Genomic DNA, 12,028 nt, shown 5'->3' on the forward strand with positions numbered 1-12,028 from the left:
ATTGGAAATTACTAAAACTGATTTTGCTGCAGGCAGAGATTACGGAAAAGAAAGGAAGGACTCATGGGAGTTGGACAAGGGCTTGTAGAAGCTAGAAAAATAAATGAGGAAAAAAAAATAGTGAGCTCCACATACCACAGCCGTGGACCTTCTAACAAGACAATCATGCCTGAAAAACAATGAAGTAAAACCACATTTGAGAACCAAGAAAAGCATGTGGGAAGGATGAGTGGTGGATGCTTCCACTTCCCTAATTTCTATGTTATCCTATATCAGGGAAGAGTAATTTACAGCAGTGGAAAAATCTAGCAAAGCTAGCCTTACTCCATGAATACCCTGAATTAAAATCACTTTTACCTCTTTCCCACAAACTCAAAAATACATGCTTCTGCTGCAAGAAAGTATGATGAAAATCAACCCGGTTCTTAAGTGCCTTAAACATTTTGAAACCCTGTCACTGAGGGAACGGCAAGAGTTCATTTGCAATAAATAGCACCAGAAATGAATAATATGAAGACTCTTGTCCTGGTAAATTATTCATATATTCTTCATAGTATGTCTTTAATTAAGGATTATATACAGTAGTGAGTGCACACTGTAGTAGATTCTGTGTACTACACAGATACCGTAGTATCCACCTTTCAGGGTAGAAGAGTTTGTTACATATGCCAGAGGCATCGTTCTTATGCCTCTGACACGTGACTTCTAGGGTCCTTCTTGGGACCCAGGCTTATGGTACAATGATTAAAGTAACAAAAGTAAGTTAGATCTGGTTTGAATTATAGCTCTGTCATTTATTATTGAAGAACCTTGGGCTTCAGAGTTTCAATTTCTGTATCTGTAAGATAAGAATATAATAACACCCTCCTTATTGGGCAGCACCTAAAGTATAGTACATATTCAATAAATTGCTTTTATTTTTTTGTTGTTACAACCTGCAGTGTGTATGGTCCTGGGGGATTAAAAAGTGGTGCCAACGTGGGACATGACTCCCAGGGATAAACCTGGCCCTGGCACTGTGGGATCGACAATGCCTTCCTGGGCAACGTGGGGAAAAGAACTGCAACAAAATTAGGTATCAGTGGCTAAGAGAGTTCAAAAAGAGTTGAGAGGTTATTCCGGAGGCTACTCTAATGCAATCTTCAGCCAGATATTGCTATTTACCATGTTTTGCCAAACCCCAACCAAAATGATTCCTCCCAACCCTAAAGAACACCTAGAGCTCTATCTCAGATTTTACAAAGGTTCCATGCACTAGGGTTACTTTTCAGAAACCTACAACCTTCAGATGCATTCCTAGGCTAGATAGGTCCTGAAATCCAGAGAGGCCAGCCTCTCCAGAACTAGTTCCATCCCCCTATCCCATATTATCGATGTAAGGTTTAGGAGGCGAAAGAGAGAAGAAGCAGACCAAAAAACCTTAGAGTGAGCGAGTTTATTCCTGCACTCCCAGGCAGAGCTCAGAGAACTCCAGGTAGGGAGTTCGCCGCTGGGTCCTGGTGCGGACGGATTTTAAACAAGGGGGTTAGGTGACATCTGGAAGGGGCGGCACATTTTACACAGCTCGAGTCATGGTGACCTTCCCTGTTCCCCCGACCTAACAATCGACAGCCCTTTCCTACATGAAAAAGTTAGAATGGGAGTCGCCCAAATACCCCTAAACATTGGAAGAAAGATCAAAGGAGAAGTTGGAGTTATAACAGAGAAGATAGGATTTAACAAATGAGTATGATCGCTGCTTCATTACACTGATATTTCTTTTAGTTTCCAGTGTCTTAGAGCAGCTACATGGAAAAGCCTAAAATTGTGGGACTATAACGCATACCAAACTCTGAAATCTGTTCTATAACTTATTGTTATAGTGTGCTTTGAAATTTATTACTTTCTTTTGTATATATGTCATTTTTCATATTTCAATTTAATAAGAAATTAAAAAAACATTTGTTTGTGTATCCAGTTGTTTGTAATTTCCAAGGTCACTGGAGAGGTTTAAGTGTATGAGCCATGGATTCATGCAATGTTGACAGGATTGGAGAGAAGCTGCTGTGAATTACTTCCCTTTCATCCAGGTAGGAGGTAGTAGATGGCAACAAGCCACCACTCCAGCTGCAGCATCAGGAAATACCCTTCCTATGTGTACTGAATTTGCTAGTCATTTTTTTCCCTGAAGACACATGCTAAATCTCAGCCTGAGCCAAGGGCTGATTTGTCATAGGTGGAGAGACACTGCGAGGGGCAAGAGAAACCAGCACAGATTTTGAAAGATGAAATCTAAAGGAGTCTCAAAGGCATGGCCATTTTCCCGAAGAACATTGGCTGAGTACTAAGGCAGCAGGAGGCTGGGGTGGGCAAAAACCACTGAAAAATCATCCACAATGTCACAATGCTTAGGCAACAAAGTACCACTAGAGGGAGATCCTCTGTAACAAACACCATAGAGCTCATCCTTGCAGTATTTGAAAAGCCGCAGGTGGGCTGAATTCAATCAACGCTGCAACCCAGCCCTAACACAGACAAAATTCTAATTAGATTGAGTTGACAAATACTTCAATCTAGCTGTCAAACAGAGTAAATGTTAAAACTCCCCAGGAAAAAGTAATAGTGATGTTTTTATATGCAATGTATGACCCCAATCAAAAATTATAAGGCATGTGAAAAGGCATTTAAAAAGTGCTACTAATTAAGAGGAAAAATAGACAATAGAATCAGACCTACATTAAATCCAGATATTATAGTTAGAAGATAAAAATCTTAAAATAGCTATAACAAATATAATTCATATGTTAAGAGGGAAAAGATGGGGAAAATGGAAGAAAAGATAAAGAATTTCAACACAATTGGAATCTATAAAAAGAATTGAAGTGGAAATTCAAGAGCTGTACCAATAATATATCTGAAATTAACTCACTGAATGGGCTTAACAGTAGACTGGGCATAGTAAAAGAAAGAATTAATAAAATCCTAATTAGGTCAATGAGAAACTTTCAAATTGAAGCCCTGAAATTTAAAAAGAGGGAAATTGAGGTGGAAATAATAGAACAGATCCTGCCACACACGTGGGAAACAGTCAACGCGTACATATCAGGGTCCGAGAAGCAGAGGACAGAGCAGGAGAGTGCCGACCACAAACAATAAGATACTATCATAAGGTTCTTCTTTATTCTACTAGCCTTGTGAGTGGCATGCATTACATTCATTTTCAAATGCTGAAATGACCTTGAATCCTAGAAATAAATCTTGCTGCAGTAGGTCAGGAACTCCCGAGTCACCTCAGCCCAACTCCTTCCCACTTACAGCTCTTTCCCTTCTTAGAAAGGACAGCACACTAGGCTCCCATCCCTTGGCTGTGTCCTCCCACCCCCATCACTGCCACCCCTGCTGACCTAAGGACATGGCTGGGCCACACCCACAAGTGCCCTTTGTACAGAGCAGAAGCTTCTTGCTGTTGTGTTGCTGCTCTAGGACCTGGCCTTTCGGATGCCCACAAGGCAGCTCTTCATTGTTGGGCAGCCCTCAGTGTTAGAAGTTTTCACTTACATGGGGCCAAAATCTGCCTCTCTTTAAATTACAATCTAATTCTGTTTCAAAGCCACTCAGAATAAACCTACTACTGTAAATTCCACATAGGAATGCTTCAAATGCAGGAAGATAGTTCTCATATACCCCAAGGTGTTTCTTACCCAAAGTGAACATCCCAACTTCTGTTGACGTTCCTTACTTCTGTGTTAACTGGGACTCTCTTGGCTACTGCTGACAGAAACCTAGCTCACATTGGTTCTAAAAAGAAGACTTTATTACATAATCGGGAAAATAAGGGGTTAGAGCTGGCTTCAGGCAAAGTTCTCGGTGTTTGTCTTCATCTGCATCTATACACTTTGCTTTCCCTAAACTGACTTCACTACTGGGCAGGCGCTTCCTCAGGATAGCGAACTTGTCCCTGAGCAAATCCCAGGGCACACAACGCTCGCGGCATGGGGTCCAAGACCAGAGGGCGCCTGTGTCTTTGAAGTCCAGTAAAGTTCTGGGTGGCAATCTGATTGGCCTCGATCGTGCTACCTGACAGCTCCTAGCCAATCATACATGGCCTGGGTGATGAAGTAGGCTGATGACAAGCCAGGATCTGTGTTGGGATGGGGAAAAAGAGATGCCAAATCATCCCCACCTCAACTAAAGGGAAAAAGGGTGCCACCATCAGTTGAAGGGGTGGAAGAAAATCTGTCTGGTTCAGCAATGTCCTCCCACCAATTAGTGACAATGACATCCACAGGAGAATGATTACATCAATTATAATTCCATATTGTGAAATAGTATGCACCTCAAATATATGACACGGAAGGAAGTCCATATGGTGTTGAGTGAAAAGAAAAAACTGCACTATAGTATATAGATTATTTCAGCACTTTTATAAATGATAGATACATATTTTACATGCACTTAAATGATTTAGGTATATACCAAAAAGTCTAGAAAAACGTACTTTAGGAATGGCTACTACTAAATAGTAAGTTGATGTAGATTTTCAATTTTTACTCTATTGCACTTGTGTGCATATTTTTACAAAAGGCATGGATGATTTTTAAATAAAGTCCAATAAATTAATACAAATTTGATTATCTTAGTTTATTAATGTTGTTTCATTTCATAAAATATTCCAATTGTAAAGGAATAGAGTTAAGCAAAAAAAAATATATTAAAATCATCCCTACTTATCACTCAGAGACAATGTCTGCTATCAGTTTTGGTGATCATACATCCAAAGATTTTCAATGCAAATATTATCATTTTCTTTATAAAAATGTGCCCTTGGTGAAAGTATTGATTTGGTACTTTTTTTCATTTGACAATGTACTGTAGACTTATTCCTAATCCCCTAGTCTTTTCTTTAGCTAACAAAGTAAATGCCCCCCACACATATAAATATATAAAATAGTAAAGGACACAAAGAGACAGATACTCTGCTGGTGGGAGAATAAATTCTTACGGAGGACCAATTGAAGACACTGTCCCCAATGTCCCAGCACTCACACAGTTGCACGAAGGGACAGGTGGTAAGCATTTTCATGGCATCATTTTTATAATAGTAGAATATTAGAAACAACCTAAAAGGCCATCAGTAGGGAAGTGAATGAATAAAAAGAAGGCTGTGGATAAGATGGAATAAACTCTAGCAGTTTCGTTCTTCATTTCTTCACTCATTTAGTCTACAGTTCATTATTGGGTGTGCACTGTGCACTAAGGTCCATCTAGGAGCTTGTGAACAAAGTACACAGACTTCTGACCTCATAAGGCCTAAATGCTACTGAGTTGGGACAGAGTGAAAACAATAAATATATGTATTTAGTATGTTAAAAGATGATAAGCTCTATGGAGTAAAACAGTAGAGTAGGGGAGAGCTTGTGATGGTAAATGGTATAGTCGAGTATGGAGATAGGCTTTATTGAGAAGCGACACTGGAATAAAGGCTTAAAAAGCATGGGGGATTATATTAGTTAGGGTTCTCTAGAGAAACAGAATCAACAGGGAACACTCGCAAATATAAAATTCGTAAAAGTGTCTCACGTGACTGCAGGAACGCAGAGTCCAAAGTCTGCAGGGCAGGCTGTAAAGCCAACCACTCTGATGGATGGTCTGGATGAACTCCACAGGAGAGGCTCGCCGGCCGAAGCAGGAAGAACCTGTCTCTTCTGAATTCTCCTTAAAAGGCTTCCAGGGATCAGATTAAGCATTACTCATTGCAGAAGACACTCCCCTTTGGCTGATTACAAATAGAATCAGCTGTAGATGCAGCTGACATGATCATGATTTAATTCTGTGAAATGTCCTCATAGCAACAGACAGGCCAGCACTTGCCCAACCAGGCAAACAGGTACCACCGCTTGGCCAAGTTGACACATGAACCTGACCATGACAAGGGATGCTGAATCAAATATTGATATTTCTGTTGGTCTCCAGTGGCTTGGAGCAACCAGAAGAAAAAACAAAAAATCATGGAACTGTAATCCATACCAAACTTTAAAATCCGTTCTATCACTACTGGTTAAAAGGAAATTTTATTGGAAATTTACTGGAGTTTTTTGGTATATGTGTTATATTTCACAAAAATAAATCAACAAATAAAGCGTGGGGGAGATAGGTGTGTGGATTATTGGAAGAACAATCTAAGTAGAGGAAACGGCCAGCGCCTATTTATTCCATCTTATCCACATGCTTCATTTTATCCATTCATTCCCTACTGATGGTCTTTTAGGTTGTTTCTAATATTTTACTATTATAAAAAATGATGCCGTGAAAATGCTTAACGCCTGTCCCTTCCTGCAACTGTGTGAGTGCTGGGACATTGGGGACAGTGTCTTCGACTGGTCGTCCGTAAGAATTTATTCTCCCACCAGCAGAGTATCTGTCTCTTTGTGTCCTTCCCCGCTTTATATATTTATATACAGGGGAACATTTACTTTGTTAGCTAGAGAAAAGACTAGGGGATTGGGAATAAGTCTACAGTACATTGTCAAATGAAAAGAAGTACCAAATCAATACTTTCGCCAAGGGCACATTTTTATAAAGAAAATGATAAATATTTGCATTGAAAAGCTTTGGATGTATGATCATCAAAACTGATAGCAGAGGGCGGGCCACTGTGGCTCAGCAAGTAAGAGTGCTTGCCTGCCATGGCCAAGGGTGCCTGCCCATGCTAAAAAAAAAACAAAAAACTGATAGCAGGCATTGTCTCTTGAGTGATAAGTAGAGATGATTTTAATATTTTTCTTTTTGCTTAACTCTATTCTTTTACAAATAGAGTGCTGAGGCGGAAGCAGCCCCAGTGGGTTTGGTTCAGGACACCACAGGAGGCCTTTGAAGAGGGAGGGACAGCACAGCAGGAGAGAAGGATGGAGAGGGAAGGGGGGACCACATCAGGTAGAGCCCCCATGCCACTACCAGGACTTTAGCTTTTACATACTTATACCTCAAAAATACTGCTGAGTCAAAAGCACAAGTGTAAAATAATTGTACAATATGATGCCAGTCATCTACGTTCTTAAGGCATATAAAACAAAAATACACATTGTTTTAAACAATCCTAAAGTAAATCAAACTCTTGGGGGGTGGGGGGTGGTTCTTTGTTTTGGATGTTTGCTCTTAAAAAATATTCAAGTAAATAATTAATACTTTACCATTAAGACACATCCATTTCCATTCTTCTTTGAAACAAGCCCGTTCACGCGACGGGAGCACTGACCCTGAGCTGGCCCCGCAACCCTGAACCTCCCCTCCCCCCAATCCTGGGTCCTCCCCTCCCTGCATCCTGATCCTCCCCTCCCCCTACTCCTGGGTCCTCCCCTCCTTGCATCCTGGACTTCCCTTCCCCGCACTCCTGAACCATCCCTCCCCGCATCCCTGGACCTCCTCTCCCCGCACCCCCTGACCTACCTTTCCCGCCTCGACTGCCCAAAGCTCCATCCGGTGTCCTCAAAAGGCCGCGGTGGTTCTGGGCCCTGCGCGACGTCTTCGCAGCCTGAAGGGCCGGCCGTGCCATGTGCTCAGCCCGCCATCCGCCCTCTCCTCGGGCCTCACCCTCCCAGGCTCCGGGCCTCTGGGCCCCTAGCGAACCGCAGCCCTTGGGGGAGAAGCGGTCCTGGTGGGGCTGAGCGTGCCCCCCTACCCCAGCCTGGCCAGGTGCCCCTGGTACCGCCCTCGTGCTCTGAAGCTGCGCCCCCGCCCCCCGCACCCCCCCCCCCCCCAAGAACCCAACGATTACCAGCCACCCAGGAGGCTACAGGCCAGGGAAGGAAGGAGTTTTTTTAGCCTTAGAAACTGTGAGCCAATGATTGTCTGTTGTTAAGCCAACCCATTGTGTGTTATTTGTCTTTCCCCATTTTGTCCAGAAAGATAAGTTGGAGAATCCTTGTCAGATACTATGATAAAGTCATAGTATATCACATCTAAAAAATTCCTCTTATCGATGAAAAGCAGAAAATAAGAATACAAATCATTGGTTCTTCAGCTTAAAGTGGACCTGTGGAATTTTTCTTGAGCTAATACGATTGACCCCATGAGATGAGAGTCTTTGACTAGAATATTAGACAAAGAATACTTCTCTAATATTTGGCTAGAATATTTGACAAAGAATACCCCAGGGTTAAACAAAATGTATAGACTCCAAAAGAAGTCAAGCCAAGTCATTGAAAGTAATTATTTAATTTTCTAATGTGATGTAAGAAGCTTCAATAATGTGAGCACCCTTGCACACTGATCATTCCACAATGATTGTGCTCACCACATGCTTTTCAGGCACAAATCAATTTCTGATTGTTATAATCCCATAAAGCAACAACCTCAGAAGTATTTCTGCATGCAAAGGAAACAAAAAATAAAATCATGTAAAATGCTTTTTGATGATAAAAGCTAAAAGATGACTCTATGTGCAATGGCTGTATGTTGTCTAGGAAAGAATGCTTATTACATTTTGAAAAAGCTTTACACACATATATAATATGGCAGTAAGATGACCTTCTCACAGAGCGCCTTGCTTGAGAAAGTTCCAAGTGTCAGTTGAAAAATTGGATCCATCTTGCTTATGTAACAAACCACTTTTCTTTCTTCCCTTCCCATTTCCTTTGCTGTCCTCAGGAACATTTCCAGAGGATCTGAAGGTTTATGTCTCCCTGTGTCTACAGCTCCTGCTTCTTCTGCTTATTCACCACCTGAAGTCTTAATTCTCTGTTTCTAACACGACAATTGGCTACTGTGCAGATAATTCTGACATAATCATACCGGATTTACGGCTTGGGGACAGAGATCATAGGAAAAATGGATAAAGTCTTACAATTGGTTCTAAATCACAAAGAAGAGCCAGAAACAGGATAATTTTCAGCCTAATTATTTTTTCTAGCCTTACTGAAATAAAAGTCACCAGCTTTCCCCCCCCCCCACCCCCATACTGCTTTTAAAATACCTTTTCAAGGTTGTCATTGCAGTCATTAATTTCTTCACAGCTAGAATTCTGACGAGAGGCAAGTTCGGGTCACTTTAAAAATGTCAGAACTAAAAGTTGGTTGATTGAGCTGGGTGAAATGCTCTGGATTAATTAGCAGCAGCTTAGGACTTCGGCACAATTCAGAAATAATTTCACACCTAAATCTCGTCTCCACACTTTCCAAGATAGATGGTTTACCACTCCTTCAGTCAACATCAGAACAAACTCATTCAGTCTAAGCTTTACTCTGAGCTCCTGTTGAAAGTAAAAGTAAAATTCAAGCAGCCCAAGCTAAAATTAAACAGAAGGAAAAAACCCCACGATGTTTCCCTTGGGTGTTGACAAACACAAATGGGCTGAGACAGAGTGAGGGCAGTCAGGAGAAGTGTGAAACCTTAGCTGTGCCTGCTTCACGGCCTCTATGAAGTGCAGTTACTTGGTTTGCTTCCACTTTTTCACACTGGCTTCTATTCATCAGAAACACTTGAAGCTATTATTAAGGCCAACTTGATGTCAAAGACAGAATAAAAGGAAGTTATAGTTAGAAGTTGAGAACATAGCCTAGCAACATAGCGCTACTAAAGAAAAATGAAGGACCATGTGTTAATGTAACCCTTGAGTCTGAGTGGGACCTGTGATTTGCTTCTAACCAATAGAGCATGGCCAAGGTGATGGGATAGCACTCTTGTCATTAAGTTGCAATACATTCATGGTGGCAGACCTAGCAGGCTGGAGGAGAGGACTCTCCCACTGGCCTTGAAGGTGCAAGCTGCCATGATGTGAATTGCTTATGGAGAGAATCATGTGGCAAGGAATTGTGGGTGGCCTCTAGGGATTGAGAACCTAGGTTCTATGACCTCAAGGAATTGAATTCTTCCAATGTAAGATTGGAAGATGTCCCCAAGCTCCAGAAAGGAATGTAGCTTGGCCAACACCCTGATTTTAACCTTGTGAGACCCAGAGCAGTGACCAGGAACAGTTGCACCTGGACACCCGACCCACACAGAATCTGTTAGATAATACATGTGCATTGTTTTGAGTCCCTAAATTTGTGGCAATTTGTTATACAGAAAAGAAAATTAATACAATGACCAAGAAAATATTCACATTGAAAAACATCTGCATGAGCACTGGAAATCAAGGATTGGTGCCATCTACATACCAAAAACCGAGAGGAGTTTATTTTCCAGGTGTGGTCCGGGTGGAGCTGGATCTGTGGACAGTGCTGAGAGCTGCCCATTCCCCAAGAGGAATGTGTCTGGAAAGTAGGAGGAGGAACCAACTGATTCCCAATGATGCCTCTCTATCATTGAGGAAGCTTTTTAGGTGCAAATGATGAAAACATGACTTTAAATGGCTTATACAGCACTCTCACTCTCCCCCCCCACCCCTCCTTTCAAGGTCATAAATCCTCACAGTGGCCTCTCCACTCCTGTGGTCCCAAGGCAGCTGCCCACACTTCCCGGTGCCGCATGCCTCCTCTTACACATGCATCAGGAAAGAGAGTCTCTGTCACCTTGACTTCAGCAAAATTCCTGAGAGTCACATTGATTGGACTGGCTTAGCTCACATGCCCATCTCCTAAACCAATCCCGTAAGAGAGGCTTGTAATGCCCATCTGGCTTAGCCTGGGTCACATGTGCCATCCTTCAAGCTGGACATGGAATATGCATCATGGGAGCACCAGAATCTAAATGAGAATTACAACTGTTGGGAAGAAGACTGGGTCAGGAGAACAGGGAGGGTACTAAGAATGGTCTACTACAACCCCAGTTTAAGATGTAGGGTTGGCACTGTCCTGAGACACAGAAGGGAGAAGGACGTTGGGAACTCAACAGGAAGCGCAGCCTTTATTCATCTAATAAATAGCACTAGGGATGCAGCAGCAGCAGTGTTGAGTCTGAGAAGGCCTCAGACTTCCCTCCAGGTAAAAAGTCTTGCAAGCAAAGAATTGGGCATGATGGAGAACCCTTCCATCCTACGTATGCACAACAACATGAAGCTCACATGCTGGCTGTGGCTATTGATTTTGTTTTTCTCTAAAACAGATTCTGTTTTAAAGAGTTTGGCATAAACCCACCTACGACTTTGTCAGAACACAGTCCAAATCTCTCTTGACCACAAATTGATAGCAGACAAGAAAAGATACCCCTCCATAAGAAATGGCAGATAGGATAATAATGGAGCCTAGTAAATAGTCATCAGATCATAAAATTAAAGTAAAAAACTGAGATGGCTCAGTAGAGCTACCTTTCTTTGAAATAAAACTATTTCGAGAACCAAAGAAAATTAGAAGTTATACAATCTGTGGTTCTTTAGACTTTAGTTTTCGTACCACAAGTGCACAGTTGAGCTAAGTATATGCCTCAGTTCATAACCTGCTAAATAATTCACATTTCCAATATGATTCAAGAACCTAGAGCCTGCCATCATGGAAAAAAGAAATATTTTTCAGTGAAATTGTATATATTTCCATGACTGCTATTATGAAAGCAGTTAAAAGCAATTTGGGCTCTACAGAAAATGGAACAAGCAAAAATAGAAAATAATGTCAAGAAATTATCTCTGACTATAGGGGAAAATTTAAAAGCAATGAAATAATGTAGAAAGAATATGAAAAAGTAGAATCAAGAGATAATAGTAGATCCTCTTAAAGTAAAAGAACCAATGAAAGAGAGCTAATTATCAACTAATGGAGAAAACAGGCCTAATTTGAAAAAAGTATTTTAGATAATTGAGAGTATACCACAGATCCTATGCAAAATAGAACCTTGACATATGCTGGCTAAACATTTCTATCTTCAAATATAAATAATCATTTTTCTAAAAAAGAACAAAAGTAGAAATTAATGTATCACTTTAAGAAAACATACAAAATATTGTAAATAAGTTTAAAAAAAAATCTAGAACACCCATGAAATATTGTGTTGACCTCCTATTTCTCCACAACTACAAATGACTGAACATAATGTAAAAATGTCGACAGACCTTTAGAGGAAAATATTGTGGCCCAAGAATTCCATATCCACAATTCATATTAATAGCAGATTAAAGACA

Source organism: Tamandua tetradactyla, chromosome 7, assembly GCF_023851605.1.
Source record: "Tamandua tetradactyla isolate mTamTet1 chromosome 7, mTamTet1.pri, whole genome shotgun sequence".
NCBI classification, from domain to species: Eukaryota; Metazoa; Chordata; class Mammalia; order Pilosa; family Myrmecophagidae; genus Tamandua; species Tamandua tetradactyla.